The following is a 19,993-nucleotide window of genomic DNA, read 5'->3' as shown; positions in this document are numbered from 1 at the left end:
ATGCTTCTGCTTGAGATTCTTTCTCTCCCTTTCCCTCTGCACCTCGGCCCACTGTGCTCTCTAAATAAATAATAGGGGCACCTGGGTGGCTCAGTGGTTGAGCATCTGCCTTCAGCTCAGAGCATGATCCTGAGGTCCAGGTATCCAGTCCCACATCGGGCTCCCTGCATGGAGCCTGCTTCTCCTTCTGCCTGTATCTCTGTCTCTTTCTTTGTGTCTCTCATGAATAAATAAATAAAAATCCTTAAAATAAATAAATAAATAAATAAATAAATAAATAAATAAATATCTTTAAAAAATTATTTTTGTAATTTATTGCCTGCAAATAAGTTATATTTGTTGTTGATGTTCATTATCTGTACAAATATTTTCCTATAACATCATCAAATTTTGGTATGGTTTTTGTTCAGTATTGGTTAAACATTTCTTTGTGGGAAATGTTAACCACAATGTTTGTGGTTAAACATTCCCTGGGTGGCGCAGCGGTTTGGCGCCTGCCTTTGGCCCAGGGAGCGATCCTGGAGACTCGGGATCGAATCCCATGTCGGGCTCCAGGTGCATGGAACCTGCTTCCCCCTCTGCCTATATCTCTGCCCTCCCCCTCTCTGTGACTATCATAAAAATTTTTTTAAAAAAAGCATTTCTTTGTAATAACCACATGATTTAAGTGTTTCACAAAGATAAGCATTTATTTTGCTCTAGTGACTGGATTCATAGGGCATTTGATCTAGAAAGGCTCAGCAGGCTAGCTCAGCCATCCGTGTGGCTTGCTCATACATCTTCAGGTTGGCTGTAGTTGAATTACATAGGATGGGCTTGTTTCGGCTAGGTTGAATGAATTGGCGCTGTACCATATCCTCTTATCCTTACTCTTGAGGCCAATGGTCTAATCTGAGAATTCTTTTCCCTGTGAAGGCAGAGGAGCAAAACAGCATGTCTAATCACCAAGTGCTTTTCAAGCCTTGAGTCATGTTGAGTCCATTAACATTTCATTGGTTGAAGGAAGTTCATGGCCCTGTTAAAATTCAAGAGACAGGGAAATATACTCCACCAAGGGAGGTAGGGGAGAAGGAGAAAATATCTTTGAACAATAATCTAGTCTACCACATGCCATTTTAAGAATATCCTTATTGGTATAATCAAAATTTTATAGATGATTCACTAATGTTAGACACTGTTTCACAAAATTGAATCATAAATATCAGACATCCCATAGCAGTGTCAATATTGTGCCACATTTTCATGTAGTCTACTCTGCAGAATCCAGAGTTATAGCAGTTAAGTCAGAGTTTCGTTTTGAATACTTGACACCATTATCATATATTACATTTTCTTCATGTCTACTGAGAATTTGTGATAATTGCCGCCAATCTTTGCATCCATTCTCATTATTCAGGTCATACTTTCCCTATCCCCAAAGGGTCTTCAGTATAGACACAAATACAAAACACTTGAGAATTAAAAAATGTTGACTTTTTCCAACATTTAGAATAATTCATGTATAATAAGTTACCGATTTCTACTTGCAATGCCTTTTTGAGATGTTATTTGCAACTTGTGATCGATAACTTTAAACAAGAATGTCTTCTAGTTGTATATTCTAGTTACATGGGTATGTATCTGGGATAGGAGAAAGTACATTTGGTGTAAATAGATCATCCATTTCTTTTCCTATCAGTTTTTCTTGAAATTCATTAGATATGACTGATATAAACTTGTGTCTTACTCTATTAGTGGCAAATCTGTGCTACAATTTGCTAAAAGTAATAGCTCTGAATTGTTTTTCTTTTTCCTGGCATTCCATCACATTTCTCCAAATATAGGAATAATATTCTTATAGTTCTATTCTAACAGATCTGCTTTAATTTAATCCTACATTTGTGGTGAAAGAATATTTAACAACATAGTATTTTATCTTAACTTTTATAGCACTTTAAAATAATATGCATCTAAAGGTTATTTAAATTTTAAAACAATTCTATATTACAAAGTGAAATAATCATAGCAACAAACAAATAATGTTATGCTATACTAACCAAACCATTACAGAGTAATCTCTAATGCATATACATATAAAACTTTAAAAATATACCTTAGTTATTAAATAGTGATTTGTATTATAAAAGTACTTATATGTTTAATTTAAAACTCAGCAATGTAATTATAACACAAACTAAGAGTATATATGAGCTATAATATTAAATATCAAATTTGGCCACAGTACTAAGAACAATGGGGCCTCTAAAATTTTTTTAAGGTACATTGATGACTATATTAACTTAAAATACAGTTTCTTTGTTTGGAAGCATAGATTATTTGAGATGTTAGATCAAAAAATGTCTTTTGTTTATCAAATGTGTATATATATTATTAGAATATATACATATATAAATATTAGAACAAGACACTTTATTTCTTTCTGCCTGAAAATTGTCATAATTATTTGTTAGAAAAAAACATTTTGTTGCTATTATAATTTTTAGAGTTAAAAAATAATAAAAATATTTTAACCTGAAAACATTAATAATGTGCACACCGTGGACTGCAACTTCTAACGTGGCAATTTTGAGTTCACATTCTAATGGGAGAACAAAGAGGTGATTAAATAAATAAATAAACAAAAATATCAGTAATATTATTAATTGACAAACACTGTAAGAAAATAAGACTGGATATGTAATAATGTTTTATGGATGACACTATATGCTTGGTCAAGGGAAAGTTCTAGAATGATGTTGTTTTATTAAGATCTGAGTCATAAGAAGACAGACAGAGAGAACTAGCAAGTATACAAATTCTTAGGTGAGAATTATTTGTAATATTTCAGAAACAGAAATAAGATCAATGAAGCAAGAGCATAGTAAAAGAAGGGGAGAATTTTGGGAGAAAGAAGGGTACAAGGTGGAGTTCTTCTTTAGGTAGGGTCTTAAATGCCAGAGTGAGGTCATTGATTCTTTTTTAAGTTTGATGTGACATCATTGGAGAATTATAAGCTGGAGTATCAAAAATAAAATAAGCTGGAGTATCCTGCTCTGGTACATAGTTTGAAAGATCACTTTGGTTCTTGTTGTGGTTAGCTAGGGATGCAGGAACAGTGGAAGCAAGGGAGATTACTGCAATTGTTCAAATAAGTGATGACTGAGTCTTACATTAAGATGGTAATACTGGAGAAAGATGGAAGAAGGAGGATTTGGGATTAGTTTAAGGTAGAGTGATAAGACTTGTGTATATATTGATGTGAAAAAGGGAAAAAGGTGATTCCTAGGGTTAGGGAATGAACAACTGGGTAGATAGTGTGCTATCAACTGAGACTGGGAGTCTGGGAAGGAGTTGTTTGGAAATATGAAGGATAAATATTTCAATTTAGACACCTTATATTTGAAATATCTTGGAAAAATATATGCAGATATTTTGAGTAGGCAATTGTATACATGCATAAGAAATTAATGGAAATATCAGAGATAGATAAAATTTGAAGTCATCATCATACAAGAAATATTTGAAGCCCCTGGCCTGTATGAGTACTTAAATGTGCAAAAAAGGGACAAGGATACTGACTGATCTGGGGTGTGGCAAAATTAGAGGTTGAACAGAGGATGAAAAACTAACGTAGGAAATTGAAAAGGAATAGGCTGGTTGGAGGGAAACAAGAAAAGTAGAGACAACGAAGAAACAAAAAGGAAGTGATTGAGGTAGTCAGTGATCAGTTGTGGTGAATGCTGGTGAATGGATGAGTATAAGCAGAGCTTCAATGGGACTCTTGGACCTGGCAAGGGTCAGGGCAGTTTATCTGCCCCTTTGGTGTGAGCAGTATTGGTGGAGTGGTAAGAACAGAAGTTCAGCTCAAGTGCTCTGTAGCTAGAGCTGGATTCTATGGCATGGCCAAAACTCCATGACCATTTTTCCCATCATTAGGTGCTATCTCCTGGCATCATACCTCTTCTCTACTTTGCAATTTGGGGATCGGGATTCTACAAATTACATTATCCAGTTTCCCTCATCTAGTTACCTTTTACCAACAAAAGTCCCTAATAGAAGATGACAGGGGAGAAGAGAGAAGTTCTTATTTCTTTCTCTGTCTCTGTTTCTAGCAAGGGTTAAATCCAGCTTTGGCCACGGACCCCTCCTCCGTGGTTCCAGCACTAAATGGTACAAGTAGCTCTCAGACTCCTAGATTTGGGAAACATCATGTCCTCTCTTTTGTTTTTACAGCCTGATAAGTCTTTAGCTCTTTTCCTACATTACTAATGTATGGGTCACCTCTCCATTCCCTTTTTGTTCTTTCGCAAATTTTATGTATCACATTCCCTTCATTTAAAATACGTGATTGGTTTGTTTTCCCAATGGGACTCTCACAAATACAACTGGTGAACAGGCACTTCTTCAGCATTTCAGGCCCAAGTACAAAGGCTACTGGCAGATCTCTAAGTAACTTCTCCGAGTTCATGTTAATGACACTGGTCAAGGAAAAGCCACTCATTGGGCAGAGTGCTGAGAACACTGCCTAGGAAATGAATCAGCAGAATGATGCTCATAAAGTTTCTTATTTAAGCCTCTGATCAAGTTGTGTTGCTGTATGAGTCCATGGATTTGTCCAAGGTCTCCAAGTATTAGATAGCTGTTGTTCCCAAACAACTGTGGAAAGTTAACCATCTCAGTCCAGACCACTGTCTAGATCACTGTTCCTTACTGACAAGATTGCTCTCAGGTTGGCACTATAAGAAGGGGGCATGTCTTCCCCTGGAAGCAGGGTCTAGCAGGACCCAAGATTGGCATATTTTTTCTCTTTGGAAGCATAACGGAGGAACCCACACCATCCCATAATTTCTGCTGGGTCTGGTTCTGTGAATTTCCTTTTTCTTTGAAGAAAAACTATTTTCAATCTGTTCTATTTGATGTTTCATTATCTCTCCTGAATCTTAATATAGACACATGAAGACCCAAATAGGGCCAAAATTAAATGACTGGCATGTTCAAAATTATTAATAATTAAATACATGAAATTATAATAATAATAAATTACTTTAAAGCTATTGAATTGTCAAAATTTTAAAAGCTTGATAATGTTAAGTGTTGGTGGGACATGGGGATGTGTTGTAGGAACAATGTGGGAACAGTTAGTCAAATTAAGTGCACAAGTTCTCCATATACCACCCTCTCCTAAGCATTCATCCCCAAGAAGCATAACTTGCTTTAAATTTAATATAGCCAAGTTAGTTATGCAGAATTATACAGTTCCTGTATAACTGTTATGATAGTTATACTAGTTATACTGTATACTAGTTATACTGTATATTAGTTATACAGTTCCTGAAAAAGTCACAGAGGTAAGGAAAAACAAAAACATTCTTTGAGAGGTCGAGATAAAAGAAGTAGGTATATAACAAGAAGGCTGAAGGATGACAAGTTATGTGATTTTGAGAGGTTGCTCTTCAAGCCCAGTCTATTGTAGTCACTGAGTGTGTGGGGGGTGGAAGGAGAGGAGAGATGAAAAAAATAAAGGTTCTTTATCTCAAAAGACATGCCATCTAGTTTGGAGGAGATGTGCATGTATAAAATAATGAGAACAAGCCAATAGTGTGTAATTATCTGCCAAGAAAATAGTGTTGACCTTAAGGGCAAGACAAATCAGAAATGGGAGAAAATAAGGTTATTCTGGGTAGTTAGAGAAGCCATAAAGGAAGTTGCCAGAATGGTTTGTGAGATGGATATGACAGACGGGGAGTGTGTGTGTGTGTGTGTGTGGGGGGTGTTTCAGTTAGGGGTGCGTGTGTGCAGGTGTGTGTTTATTTGTGTATCTGTTGTTGGAGACATAAAGAGTAAAGGATTTAAATAATGATTAACTGTAGAAATTAAGCAGAAGTATTTGTCATTTATTTTCTGGACAGCAGAAGGCTGTTGAAATTTTGTGAGTTGGGGACCAATGTGAGAATAGCAGTGTTTTCGTCAGGTTGCAGAGTGCAGGATAAATTGGAAGAAAATATGGTAGAGAATAGTAAGATCCTGTAAGGAGTCATTCTGACAATCCAGATGTGAGGTAATATGAATGTAGACAAGGGCACTAGCAATGCAGTAGAAAAGAAAGAACATTATGAAATTCAAATGCACTGACATTAGCGATAAGATGATTTATGATTATATGTGATGAAAAAATAAGGAGCAGCAATCATTTTACCAAAAGGATATAAAGATTAGAATGAGAAAATGGTTTTTGATGAGAAATGATGAACACGCTATAAAACAGAAGAATGGCTTTTAAAGTGTGATTTATGAATTATTATAGTTCCTAAGAAGCGTTTCAGGGTTTCTGAAAGTCAGAGAAGATAATTTAAAAATTAACTATTAACAAATTTTAATATAAAACAACACACTTAAATGCACAATAGATAAATTTTAACTTATTGGTAGACACCGATGGCATGAATAGGAGCCTTCGTACTACCTCATTCATTATACAAACTTCAGAATAAAAAATGCATGTTTCCTCTATGTGCTCAAATTCGGGTTTCTTACAAAAGTATCACTGAGAGGCTGCTGTTTTTCAATGTCCTTTTCTGAATTTAGGTCAAGCTATAGAAATACAGCTCAAGTGTTAGCCATTTTATGTGTGTGTGTGTATCATATTTAAGGATTTCACAATAAGTATTTGCTATTGCATTAACTTCAATCTGATAAAATATTGGGTTTCCATTTAAGATATATTGTAGAAAAGGATCTGTTTTAGAAAAATTTGAAACTACTGGTTCAGAACATATGAAGTCTGAAATTTTAGTGGAACACAGTTGAAAACAACTTTTCCAAAACTGTGAAAGAGGGATCAGAAGGTTCTGTTGGTAATTTTGAGACTAGTGGGTAGATTTGAAAAGAACTCACATAGTTGAAATTGAGAGTGAATGAGTTTTCCTAGGGTAACAGGTGTTTTAGGGAGCTTTTGAGGATATGGAGTGGGAGAAGGAGCAGGATCCAAGGCTGGAAATTAAAGGAAATCAGGGGCCTGGAGGTGTACTAGTTCTTAAGTGTATTAGATTATTGGATCTTAAAAAAAAAGAAAAGATTATTGGATCTTATTCTGAGAAACCAACTAAAAGAGTCTCAATCTCAAGTGAAGATTCTAAAAGGAATATCTAGACAATAAAGATCAAATTTCATAAGAGGCTGGTGAAGAATTCTAAAAAGTCTGGTACAAGCGGAGGCCTCCCCAAAGGAAAGTAAATGCATTACACTGCTTCTATGAAAATGTGATGATCCAAAAGAATGTGTGACTAGCTAATATAACATTTTTTTCCAACTGATGGGAAGGAAGGAGAAAGAGACAGAGAGAGAGGATGGAGGATAGATGAGAAAAATAACAGAGTGATATTCCACTATACAACACAAGTTCAGAACAACAGAAATGAGGGAAATAAAACTGGCAAATATGACTGGATGCAACTAAAAAGGAATAAATGAAAGAAAAGTCAAAGTAATTGAGCATATCAGAAATTTATAACAAGTGCAGTTTGTTTCGTAGAGCAGGACAGAAATGAAAAGGTGAACTCTGGGAGAGACAAGAGTGGATATTCAGGTCTCCCAACAAGGCATGTAGAAAAGGAAGAGGAATTTCAATGAAATGAGTCTGTTTCCCTTTTCCATGCTGTAGAAAAGACTTTTATTTCTGCCCCAGATGTTAGGAACACTTATGCTCCATTAAGGATCCCAGGCAGCTCTTTTCATAGTTTATATATTTTTTTGCTCTCAATTTTTCTTTCTGATTGGAGGAAATGTTTTATCTTCTATTTTAATAAACTGTGTAGAAAACTTGCTATTGAATTCTGGCCTCTTTCCTGTAAAAGGCTAAGAAGTGATTGCATTGAGCTTTGGACAAAGTAAACACTTCTCTTTCCGTTTATTTAATTTTGGAATCTGGTTGCTTTTTTCCTATTGCATGAAGAATCAGCTTGCACGGTATATGTCCGTATATAGATTCTATTCAAACAAACATACATTTTTAGGTACAGAGAAAGAAGGAGAGCACAATTGTACAGAGCATGTCCCTGTGCGTTTATGTGTGTATGAATATAAAATCTGGGGGCGCTGGTGATGATAAGAATAGGTTCTTTCATTCAGTAAAGTTTAATATGACACTTTCTAAGGACAACACATATACACATATATTGATTCCATTTAAGCCTTGTCTAAACCAACCTTTGATTTCGAGACTTTCCAATCTAAAAAACAAATACAAAATACGCCAGTGCCATAATCACACTAAATTCCCTCAACTTTCCCCTAAGACATGTTCACAAAAATAACCTCATCTTGGAGCTGGAAAAATTGAGTCAGAATGATGAATAATTTTTTCAAGGATCTAATACAAAATTCTGAAAGTATGCACCAAAACACCCCACTAAGTTCCTGCTTTCTTGAACCCACTTGCCGTTCTAGCAACCCTCCAACTGCTAGAACCATTTCTGACTCCAGGCCAGAGGGATTCATTTAATGTTATGATCTGGGATAAGCATACTTGGAGCTAATCTGGTGCTCCTTTAGTCGCTAACTCTGATAACATTTCTGGACTGAGCCTCCCCAAACCTTCAGTCAACTGCTCTGCCATTTTTAGTTTCTCCCAAGGATGCTCCCAAGTGGAATTCTTGCCTTGAATCCCAGGTGAGTGTTTGGATATCCAGCTTCCTGCTGCTGGACCTCTTGCCACCGTGGTTCTGCTCTTTAGGGAGGCATGCTGCTGTGTCTGTGGATGCTGTGGGGCCCAAAGATTGCCTGGTTGGTCCAAAGCCTCTGTTTTTGACCCAAACCCACCAGAGCAGTGGTTTTAGAGCTCTGAGCCCAGTATTCAGGCCCTGACTTCCACTCAGCTGTGCTATGGGTTTCTGCATTCCCCTGGGAGCTTCCCCATCCCACACTGCCTTTCAGTTTACCCTGTGTCTCCTGAAGTTGATGGAAATTATCACTGAAAGTAAATAGTATTCATTCTTTGGTTTTGCATTCAATTCTACAGATTTAGAATTCAGGATAATAAGAATAGAGGCTAGTTAACAGAGGTTAAAGTTTAACTTTAATATCATATTAATGAAGACAGAAATGTGCTAAACAAAATACGAAGGCATTAAGCAGAAATTTCATGAGAGAATGAACTTTCCACACACATTTAAGCCCTTTTCGCCTATTCGTATGAAATACTAATATCTTATTTAGGAATCCCATGTACTCAACAAAGCACTCCCTCTAAGGAATACTTTTCAAGTGAGTTTCACTTAATTTACTGGTTAACAAGATTGTATGTCTTTTAAAATTGTGAACAGATATGTTTTATTGATTCTTCTCAAACATCGTGCTGTTTCTCTTCACTTAGAATTAGCAAGACTTACTGATGTTAATCATGCAAATATTTATACATTTGTGAGTTTATAGAAACACGTGCTATAGAAAATCCATTAGAATTAAAGCCTCAATTTGGTATAACTGCCAAAAATATATATTTTTTCTACACTCCATTGAAAACGTACTGTAGTACTTGAGCAGTGTTAAAAATAGGTTTGACCCAATTGTGTGAGGTTCAGAATATGGTCGACTTAAAATTCAGCTCTCTTTTCTTCATATTCTTTCTGGGCCCTGCTTCCTTGTTTTTGAAGCTGTACATTAAGAAGGGACATAGGGGAGTAAAGGAGCCCAGGGAACTGGAAAGCGTGTGCATGAGGTGGCATGTGAACCCCTGGTTTCATGGAGATCTCACAATGACTCCCTGCATTTCATAGTTGAGGACCCTTACTGAAGGTCCCAGAAATCCACAGAGGTGGAAACGGGACAGGGAAGGAACTAGCCTACCCTGAACTCAGACCATGTGCCAGGCGCTTTACAGTGGGACTGTTTGCTGGGTTAGCTAGACTCAATGGTGGAAAATGACGAAGTAGCTTTATTACTGTTCTACTACTGGCCTGAAAACTAGCTCTGCTGGTTTTCTTTTCTCTGAAAGTTAAACTTGAGTATGTACCACAGCTTTGGGGTTACTCAAATCTCATTTTCAAGTATTAAAAATCTAATGGCTACTTAAGTTTCAATCTGTCCTCAGATTAAAATCTTCTCCTCTCCCTGCGTTAGAGTTCTCAAGTGAGGTGGAAGGAAGGACTGATTTTAAAACTCCTGGGTCTTCACCCCCAGTTCTCACTATCCGAGGTCATGACAAATTCACCACATGCAGACTGCTGTCCTAGAAAGGATATTTTGTGCCTAAATCTGTCTGTAAAGTGTTCTGGACTACATTTCCTTCTTATCAGTTTTATCAATAGGATCAAAATGCCTCACCTTTGATTGTTTTGGATCATATTCAGTGTTTCTTTTTAAATAAGGTGCAGAGCATTTCATTAAGTAGCCCAAGGCCACAGCAAATGGCTTTCCTGGGATTTGAAACCATGTATTTGGAATCCAGAGTCCAAGCTCTTCTCATTGCTGTATAAGGCTTCTCTGTGGGTACAAACACAAATAAACAAATGGGTTTCATACCTTTAATTTAGCCTTTTCCCTCAATCAAGGTTGTTATTAGATCACACCTTTAGGACAACTATCAAGGAATCAACAATAAAAAAGTGATTTATAAATCAATAGGTAAAATATTCATTTTGTTTATTAAAAAATCCAAAATATTAAATATTATATATGAAATAGATTTATATGTTTAAGGATAATATTTTAAGAATAGTATTTTAAAACTAAAAACTGGTTGGCTAGCGATCAGAATCTAGATGGAGGGCTTTAAGGCCTGGAATATTTGGACGTGTTGAGGGTAATGCAATAGTTCTCTAACAAAAATAACCTACAATGGTTACAGGAAGAAATATTGGTTCCCAAGGTGTTCTTACAGCTGTTAAGGGCCATTAATTAGTACAATACTGTATCCATGCAGCCCTGTAACTGTGAGATGTGGTTGGAAGCAGAGAAAAGGAGCCGGAGCAGAGGCGACTGAGAGGTCTGACTGTTGCTAATTCACCTCCACTCCAAAAACCCTCGGGATTATATTTCCATTCCCTGCCTGATATAAACTGAGAAATTGCACTACCAGTGAAGGAATATTTACAAGTAAAAGTAGATCTGCTCTCCTCAAAACCATTTCCTTTGGATTGTTTGAATTAGAGAAAAGATTTTTGAAAACTTAGGATAACAAACAAAAAGATTGAGAAAAACTGCCTGTTCCGAAGATTGCTGTCCTTCTGGCTGTCAGGTTAAGTCAGAAGTTTCCTAGTCTTCCCTCACCTCTCCACTGAAGTCCCCAATCAAATCTTTTGGTCCGGTACTGAAAGCTGTTCTAGAAGCAAATATTAAGGGGGTGAGGATCAAGGTGGTAGTGACCTAGTAAATTATCATGACCTGTTTGAGAGGTTGGGGTGAGAGTGATGGTCCCAAATGATGTATTCATTTATCTGTAGTATTTACAGAGGGGTAATCAGGTTAGAAGTGCTGGCCATAGCATGAGTTTTCCCTTGACTGGCTGGGAGGAAGTCAACAACTATGTGATTATTTGTGACAACACTGAATAATAAATTTAACGGAGTTTGTGCAGTTTCCAGAGCAGTATACAACCTCATTAAAAGTACCTGTAGGGCAGCCCCGGTGGCTCAGCAGTTTAGCGCCACCTTCAGCCCAGGGTGTGATCCTTGGGCTCCCTGCATGGAGCCTGCTTCTCCCTCTGCCTGTCTCTCTCTCTCTCTCTCTCTCTCTCTCTGTGTGTCTCTCAGTAATAAATAAATAAATAAAAACTTTAAAAAAAAGTACCTCTAACAAAAAAAAAAGTACCTCTAAAAAGACACAGATACCTCAGGACATACATAGTGTTTATATCAACAGTAATGAACCAAACATTGTTCGTTTAAAAGAAGCAGATTTTTTTTTTCTTTTTTTGGCTGGTGGTTCCCCAAAGAGAACAGACTAAATATTGTAGCTACAGCAGTGCCAACATCAGTTCCTATACCTGGCACGCTAGTTTTTGTTGCTAGGGTTGTGATGAGCTGAGAAGAAGGATTTTGTTGATGTGGAGTCAAGTTTCACTTTTTATAGATTGAAGTTTAGTGTGCATTATGTGACAGAGATTTAAGGACCAGAGGAGCCTGTAAGATGAAATCTACCTTCTGAAATGTTGAAAGGAGCAACTATTACATAATTTTAGGCAGAATCAGGTAGAAGGGGACAGACCCAGGAAATGAACTAACTTCAGAACCGTAGCTGTATTAGTCGAGGTTCTCCACAGAAATGGAACCAATAGGATATAAAAGGCGATTTATTATGAGGAATTAGGTATGCAGTTCTGGAGACAGAGAAATCCCATGATCTATAAGCTGGAGATCTCGGAGAACCAGTGGTGTAATTCAGTCTAAGTCTGAAGGTCTGAGAACCAGGGAGTCAATGATGTAACTCCCAGTCTGAGAGCAGGAAAAGATGAGATGAGATGTCCCAGCTCAAGCAATGAGGCAGAAAAAAGGGGCAAATGCCTCCTTCCTCCACCTTTCTATCAGGCCCTTAACAGGCTAAATGATGCACACTCACACTGGAGAGGGCGATCTAATTAATGAGCCCACCAATCCAATTACTAATCTCACCCAAAAATACCACAGACACTCAGAAATAATATTTCACCAGATACCTAGGCATTCCCTGATCTAATCAAGTTGACACATAAAAGTAACTATCACAGTAGCTAAGAAAAAATAAGCAAGCGAGTTTGTTTTTCCTTAAGTGACATGAGAGAAGACCTTGGGGGGTAAACACTAATAGAACAAAAATAATGGAGAGTATGTTGAAAAACCTTTATTCAGTTAACAGAGAGCATCAAAGTATAATAATAAGCAAGATTAGAAGTAAGCAAAGAAAAAGCGTATCAAAGAATCAGAAAATCTTGTTCTGTTGTCTCGGACAGAAGCAATATATATCTGCAGTAATCAGCTTGATCAGAGTCTTGGGAAGACACTCTTTACTCTCTGTGGCTTCTGTTTATGGCAATTTTTGAGAACCCTGCTGATGGATTAAGCATCAAGTGATCTAGAGAACGTGGTGTATGTGTGTGTTCTTTATCAAGAAGCTTGAATCTAAGGATCATCTTGGAATCTTGATGCCATATCAATTGCTAATAGTACATGATGTTCTTTTCATCATGGTTTAAGGGCAGAGTTCTTTGATCTCTGCCCCTGGAGACCAACTTTTCAGGATTCAGATTATGCAGGGGCTGCATAGGCAGCTGTTCTGATAATAGAGCTTGAATCTGTTGGTGATAAAGCTGGAGGTAGTGTATGAGCCCTTTGTAGTGTTTAATCATATTGAGATTTCCCCACACATGAGATGGCTTGTTATTGACTTGGGAATCCTTAGAGGGAGTTGGTTTTGCTGCTGCTGAGCCTAAATGGTCTAAATTTCAGGGGTTTCTGAGAGCTTTTCTCATAATAGTTTTAGAATTCCATTGGTTCTCTCTAATTTTCTTGTTGATTTTGGATGAGAGGGACAGTGGAGTTTCAAAATAAAAGGTAAAAATTTACAGTTATCTAATTGACTCCCCTGATTCTCAGACCTTCGTTAGATAGATATCTAACCTAATCTAACATCAGCAAAATGTGTGCCCCTGTCACTGGAGAGATAAATGAGTCCCCTGATCCCCACCACATGCCAGATCAGTAAAAAAATCAAGCAGCAATAATAATAATATGTATTATTAATTAATTTATTATTAATAATTATTATCATCATCATCATCATCATCATCATCCTCATCACCATTAGGACCATAGCTCTCTGGCAAGGAAAACCCTCAATTCACCCTAAGATTCAGTAAACAATAACCAAACATAGTCATAGCTCGTTGCTTTGGCCATTAGTATAAAGTCCATTTGGGGGTCTTCAAAGGGGCTTCAGGCTTTACTTCTTTTTTGTGTCCACTTTTATAGTTTTGCAAGGATCATGTCATTGCCAAGTAGGACACATATTAAAGACAGACTCAGCAGTACCCTGAAAATCAGGCACCTCTTTTCAAATTGTTTACAATCTATCTCTGTCACTATGGGGTGGTATGAAACATTTTTGCTTAACCCAGCTTGAAATCCTTTGGTTCTAGAGGAAGTTTTGACTGCTGAGTTGTCCCCATGTACTCTGCATCTTAATCTTCGAGTGTGTTTTTCTGTGCATCAGTGGTTCATCTCTGACAGTCAACGATGACCTCTGTGAGTCCCTTCAGTGTGTGCCTGCTTGAGTGCTCAGGGGCACACCCGCTCTGGTGAACGGTGCTTGCTGATACAGTGGTCAGCCCACTGTGTTTAACCTTATTTGTCCAGAGTCAGAAAGCTCCCAATAGAGGAAAGTTGGTTTTTGGCCAAGCAGCAGAGACAGGAGGTTATACAAGCACCACAGAAATTTTCATATCATCTGCTGAATTTGAAACTATGCCTCCTTCAAGCTGAGTACCTCCTTCCTTCCTTTGGGTTTCTCAATCTGGAAGAAAATCTATTAGCCTTGAGGTCACATGGCCAAGGAGAAAAATGAAATTTCAACTTACGTACACATTTTGTTATTAGGGTGGTCAACAAAACACTTTGAATCATAATAATGTGTTATCTTGAGATAAAATTGTCTAGAGTTTAAAGGAATGTAAATGCAAGGTCAAGGATTAAAAGAAATGATATAAAATTTCTGACTGCTAAAACAGCCTTAATGGATTATTTGAAAGTGTAAATATCACACTACTGTGTTCTTTAGATTCCTCTAGATACATTGAGAAGAATAGTACAATAAAGTCATTTTAAAATATTGATATTTACAGTGTGCCAGAGATTACATCTTTTATAAATATTTACATTCACAAAAAATTTTTGAGGTCAACTTTCAAATGGGTCAGGTAACACTTGCAAAATTCTATTAGAGTGCTTAAGACTAAAAACTTTGAAGGCTTCAAAATCTAGAGCATTTATTTTTTTTTCTTTTCTTTTTTATTTTTTTAGAGCATTGATTTTCAACTCAGACTATGCATTAGAATCACTTGGGGGGTGGTGGCGACATTTATAAAACACTGATGACTGGGTGAATTAACAGTTTCAGGGTGGGGCAGGGCATGTAGCCAGTACTGAGGACCATGGATCTAGAAGCAGCCCTAGTGCTGCTGATGTCGCTACTGGAGACTACAATTAAGATCATTCTCCTGCAGGGGCACCTGGGTGGCTCAGTGGTTGAGCATCTGCCTTTGGCTCAGGTGGTGATCCTGGGGTCCTGGAATGGAGTCCTGCTTTAGGCTCCTAGCATGGAGCCTGCTTCTCCCTCTCCCTCTCTCTCTGTGTGTCTCTCATTAATAAGTAAATAAAACCTTTGGAAAAAAAAAAAAAAAGATCACTCTCCTTTAGCCACTGAAGCCTGCTAGGCTGGTGCAGAAATGTTTTGCTGCCTGTCAACTCAGCTGGGCTGGTGCAGAAGCGTGTCGCTGCTTGTCATCCAAGAAACTTAGAAAATACTATTAATCAAATTGTTATAAGAGTAAATTTTGACTAGCTAACTATGTTTTTGGAAAGGAGTTGTTTTTATTTTATTTTATTTTATTTTATTTATTTTATATTTTATTTTATTTTATTTTATTTTCTTGAGAGAGAGAAAGTATATGTGTGTATGCATGAGCAGGGAGAGGCAGAGGGAGAAGGAGAGAGAGAATCCCAAACCCCCATCCTCAGGCTTAGTCCCAGACCCTGAGATCATCACCTGAGTTGATAACAAGAGTCAGACGCCCAACTAGCTGAGTCACTCAAAAGTGAAGTTTGAAATGAAATATGCTGAAATGTTAGTAGTGATAAAATCACCTGTCAGAATTGGGATTGCAGATAATTTTTTTCTATTACTTAATAATTTTCTTTTTTAATAAATGGATATGAGGGGATCCCTAGGTGGCTCAGTGGTTTGGCACCTGCCTTTGGCCAAGGCCGTGATCCTGGGGTCCTGGGATCGAGTCCCAAGTTGGGCTCCTGGTGTGGGGTCTGCTTCTTCCTCCTCCTGTCTCTCTCTCTCTCTATTTATGTCTATCATAAATAAATAAATAAATAAATAAATAAATAAATCTTAAAAAAAATGGATATGACGTTTTTCTAACTAAAAAAAAAAAAACTCTGAATTATGAGTATTACCCTTAAAAATAAATTTTCTGCATTTAGATTCAGCCCAAAAGGCCAGTCACAAGTAGTAACCTATGTTATCAAAACTGCTGCTTGTGATGCTGTGTCTCTCATTCCATATGATCCAACATTATTAAATGAATACAATGAGGAGTTTTTAGATATCCTTTCCTCGGGTTTCATTGTGATCATGGCTTGATTTATTAATTAAGGAAAAAATAATAAAGAGTATAAAACATACCACTTTTCAATATAAGTCCATGCATTTATCAAGTTGTTGCTCTTCACTATAATTATTTCAAAGAAAATTTTCTACCTCTTTTTTTAATCTCCATCAACAAAATTATTTTCCTTTCACCTAATCCCAAAAGGTTATTTCTTTAAAGGATGAGTTTGCTATGCTCACTGCTGAACCAGGAGCTTACGAAGATAGGGTGGTTTCCCCTGGAGGTGATCTAGTCTCCACATGGCACACTCTAAAGATACATTGGATTTTGTTCATTCAAACAGAATATAAATCAGTTTCAAGTCAAAATGATTTAAGTCTGAAATAAGTCAAAATGCCTATTTGCTGTCCTGATCTTAAATTAATCTGATTAAATTTAATCTTCAATTTCTGATTTTTCATCAAAATAAATAAAGGTGTATGATATATATGTATAACATGCGCATACACACATGTGCACACACAATGAAATGCTGTGACTAAAAGCTAACAGCACTGTCACAGGGATTTTTGTGGCTAGTTCATTCTTTTGGTCTCAGTTCAAGGGTTCCAGAACGTCTTTTGTGAGGGCTACTACTTTGAAATTATAGTCTATGTCCTTAATGCACGCTATTTTCTAGGTTCCCAGATTCCAGGTCTTTCATGACCCTCTGGTTTTTTTTGGTATACATTACACTCGTGAGCTAGAGAAAGAGGGTGAATGGGGTGAACATGTGCTTTGGAGTCATACAGATGTGAGTCAAAACTACTTTGTATAACTTATTAATCAAAATGGCCCAGGGAAACTTACTTATGATGCTAGAGCCTCCATTTCTTTATTCTTAACTTGAGAATAGCAACAGTGATGATCTCATAGAATTTGGAGAGACAATTCTTATGAAGGACTTAGTAAATAGGCAAAAAGCATTCAGGCCTTCTATTTCTCACCCTGTCTTAGTCTATTTGGGATGTGACAACAAAAATTCAATAGACTGGGGATCCCTGGGTGGCGCAGCGGTTTGGCGCCTGCCTTTGGCCTAGGGCGCGATCCTGGAGACCCGGGATCGAATCCCACATCGGGCTCCTGGTGCATGGAGCCTGCTTTTCCCTCTGCCTATGTCTCTGCCTCTCTCTCTCTCTCTCTCTCTCTGTGACTATCATAAATAAATAAAATTAAAAAAAAATTCAATAGACTGGCTGGCTTATGAAAAACAGAAGTGTATTTCTTAAAGTTCTAGAGACTGCGAAGTTGAAGGTCAAGGTGCTGGCAGATTCAGTGTCTGAGTGTCTAGTGAGAATCTGTTTCCTGCTTCATAGACACATATCTTCTGGGTGAGTCCTTACACAGCAGAAAGGATGAGGGAGTGCTCAGGGATTTCTTTTATAAGGGGATTAATTCCATTCATGAGGGCTTTACTTTCATGACTAACAATCACCTCCCGTAGGCTCCCACCTCCAGATACCATCAGATTGTGTTAGGATTTAACATAAGAATTTGGGGGTGCACAAATAAGCAGTTTATAGACCCCTCTTCCATTTTTATAAATACATGGGTTTTAGATAATAAAAGGTAAGAGTATTGTCTCACGCACTCAAAGAAGGGGTGGTGTGGAAGAGCAAGAGCAGTTCTTATCCAGTGATGATGGAAAGGTCAGGAGACATCCTGGCCCTTTGGCACAGATGCTTCCAAGTTTCACCTGTCTGCTTCTTGACTTCAAAGATGGGAGCCTTCAGAAATTGGATGAGATTTTTGCCTGGGGACAGGGTCAAAAGTAGAGACACTACCAGATTGGCCAATTCTTCCACCATCGCTCACTAGGCATCTTCTCTCATCTTGCAAATCCTCTTCCTTTATGCTTGCTCAGTCTCTTCTATTAAAATTCTTTTGTCTTCTCTCATGCATGCTCACTGTTAGAGTAACATAATTCAAAAGTATAATTACAAAAAAAAACCCCTGGAGACATTTTAGAAAATAAGGAGCAGGATCCATTTAATGTCCCTTGTATCCCACTATACACTGACTGTAATAAAAATTAAAAACATCTCAACCATAGCATGACAAAGGCTCATGCAGATGAGGTGTGAGGTGAACATTATTACATGCTCACAAGAGCCTCATTATTTACCTAGAGCTTAAACTTTCCTTAATTTTACTGCAAACAATTTACCCAGGGGTGATGCAAATATCAGTAGGAAAATATGAATCATTTAAATACCTACTAAAGAATCTGGATAGAGATACTGTGAAAAAACCCTTGAGGTTCTTCAGAGGAAAAAAGCATTATTAATCATAAAATGTGCCATCATTAAAATGATTAACCAGTGGGAAAAATTAGCAATATTAATATTGCTATGACAGATCCACAAGTATTTTTTTTCTGTACTACAACATACAATATGTTCCCATGGATACCTTTTGCTTGCCTGAGCAAAAGTAGTGCTAATAAAGAGTATGCTTTTCATATTGGCCTTGATTATTTAAATGCCAAATGCTAAATTATAGATATTTAAGTGATCTAAGCTTCAGGAGTTGGAAGCAGCCTAAAAATTCAATTAAATCCTAATCATTTACTTTACTAATTACTGAAATAAAATGTTTTCCTTAGAAATGAAGTCACTAATCAGGGAAAAGGAATGCTAACAATTTTATTTTGATTTAGTCCTATTTTTACACAGAAATAGGTTTGTGGTTTTAAAAAGTATGAAAGCAGAGTAAAGGCAAAGCTCATTTCATTTTTTAAAACATACGACTTCATTTCTGTTTCATTTACAAACTGTTTCATAGTAAGCATGAACACAAACACAATTACTTCCACTCCAAATCTTCACTGGAGCTGGTTTAAGGGCAAAAGGGTCTCTTGTTTTTTGCCTTTCTTGCTTATTGCATCTTTATCCCAGTGTTCAGGATATTGGAAGGTAAGAAAGGAGAGAGACTCATGGTGATTTTTTTTTTTTTAGGCACTTCTAGCTCAGGTTGAGTTTGAGGAGACCTTGAAAGTATAATAAAGATACTTATGAAAAGACAGTAGATGAAGTAGGTTGAGGACAGGGGCCTGGATCATACTCATCATTGGCTTGACTATGGAAGAGAGGAGTTATATCAGGAGTGAAGTTTTCAGAAGACAGAAGAATATAATTCAGGTACTTATGGGGGAGAGCAAAAATGAGATGGGACTGTGATGGGATGACCTTTGTCTCTTCCTGCCTCCCTTCTCAAAATTCATATGAAATCCTAACTCTTCCTATCTTAGATGGTGAGTGTATTTGCAGACAGGGTCTTTAAAGAGGTAAGTAAGGGTAAGTGAGGGCACTGGAGTGTGACCTAATTCAATGACTGGTATCCTTGTAAGGGGGAGATTAGCACACAGACACAGAACAATGACCAGGTAACGACAGAAGACAGACATCTATAAGCAATTATTTCTCAAAAGAAACCAATCTTGCCAACACGCTAATCTTGGACTTTTAGTCTCCAAAACTTGTGAGGAAATACATTTCTGTTGTATAAGCCACCCGGTCTATGTTACTTTGTTAGGGCAGCCCTAGCAAACCAATATGGGGGGCCAATTAAGTTAGCAAATTGTTGCATATTCTCTGATAGGCCCTCCCTTCAAAACTCTTACCCTAAACCTGACTTTACAAATTTTACAAAGTTCTTGAAGTCATAAAA

General features: G+C 37.2%; 1 long non-coding RNA gene across 1 annotated transcript in view; it reads right to left on the bottom strand.

The window, feature by feature from the left end:
- Positions 1–249: 249 nt before the first annotated feature.
- LOC121480975 overlaps positions 250–19,993 on the bottom strand; it is a 31,816-nt gene continuing 12,072 nt past the window's right edge. The window contains exons 2-3 of the long non-coding RNA XR_005985170.1: positions 10,300–10,458; positions 250–907 (exon numbers count right to left, since the gene is read on the bottom strand). This is a non-coding gene — a long non-coding RNA (uncharacterized LOC121480975). The remainder of the gene's footprint in view (positions 908–10,299; positions 10,459–19,993) is intronic.

The sequence above is a fragment of the Vulpes lagopus genome, chromosome 23 (genome assembly GCF_018345385.1).
Source record: "Vulpes lagopus strain Blue_001 chromosome 23, ASM1834538v1, whole genome shotgun sequence".
In the NCBI taxonomy this organism is placed as follows: domain Eukaryota; kingdom Metazoa; phylum Chordata; class Mammalia; order Carnivora; family Canidae; genus Vulpes; species Vulpes lagopus.
The sequence above is the reverse complement of the archived record's forward strand: the minus strand, read 5'-3'. Positions and strand labels throughout refer to the sequence as shown.